General features: G+C 33.1%; 1 protein-coding gene across 1 annotated transcript in view; it reads right to left on the minus strand.

Annotated features, from left to right (window-relative positions):
- LOC108966347 overlaps nucleotides 1–1,188 on the minus strand; it is a 115,684-nt gene that overhangs the window by 28,943 nt on the left and 85,553 nt on the right. The gene's annotated exons all lie outside the window — the stretch shown is intronic.

Here is a 1,188-nt window from a genome sequence, read left to right on the forward strand (position 1 = left end):
ATTTTATTAATTTAATAAATTTTTTCATTATTTCGCAGTGAGTTTTCGCTCGTGCAAAAACACCAATAACACTATGCGATTTTCATAACTCGGCAATTCGTTCACTTTGGTGCTTCGCGTGTGCGACTGACAGGCAGTTTGCTATTGTTCTTGCGTAATTTTAGTGATTTTTCGGTGGTTTTATGCTCCAATTGGTTTGGAATTGGTGTTTTAAAGGTTAAAAATAAATTGCGTAACTTTTATTTGTTGTTTTTTGGTTTATTGTTACTAAAATTTCGGCTTTATTAGTTTTTTTTATAATTTTTATTGTTTAATTTTCGATAAATTTAAAACTAATTTTACTTTTAATATTTTCTTTCACCTTTTTTTTCGCCTTTTGTAACCAACGAGCGCTTTGCCATCAAAAGCAGAAATATGTTTTTCATATTTTTGTTGCTTTTGCTGATGACGTCGTCGCTTTAAAATTGTCTTGTTTTTGCTTTCTCACTGCGTGAACATTTAATTTTTTGCTGTTTTTGTGTCGCATTTCACCCTGAATGTCGTCATCTAGTCGCCGCCAAGCGCAATAAACTGGCAATACAACAATAAAAAAGCCGTAAAAACATCGTGCTTATGCAAAGACACACTAACGAGCGCGCGCTAATATCGATTAACTAATAAAAAATTCTAAGATATAATAAAAAAGATTAATAAATAATAAAGAAAATATTAATAAATAATAAAAAAAAGATATTAATAAATAATGGAAACACCAGAAAAATAATGAAAAACGTTAGCAAATAACAAAAATTGCTTTTAATAAACAATAATTGCAATAATAACAAAAACTAATAGCGAGCAAAAGTGCATAAAAAGCTAACGGAACTCCGCAATCAATCACAGGCGCGCCTAGAAGTGCACTACACGCGCAAGCGGAAGTGATATTAACGTCAATGCGTGAATGTCAGTGTGTGCGCACAGTCAGCTGAAATGCTAATACATATGTACAAGTGAAGGTGCATGTGTGTGTAAATTCTTGCTTACATGCGTTGGTGCGTCCGTAAAGTGATCCTTGCACGTACACATTCACACACTTTTAAACGCACAGCGCCAACTGCTCTGCTGCTAAATTCGTCTAATAATCCGCTAACGTAGTTGGCTGCGAAGTTCAACGAAAAAAAAAAACAAATATGAGAAAAAACCAAAAAA

The sequence above is a fragment of the Bactrocera latifrons genome, unplaced genomic scaffold (genome assembly GCF_001853355.1).
Source record: "Bactrocera latifrons isolate USDA-ARS-PBARC rearing strain unplaced genomic scaffold, ASM185335v1 scaffold_16, whole genome shotgun sequence".
NCBI classification, from domain to species: Eukaryota; Metazoa; Arthropoda; class Insecta; order Diptera; family Tephritidae; genus Bactrocera; species Bactrocera latifrons.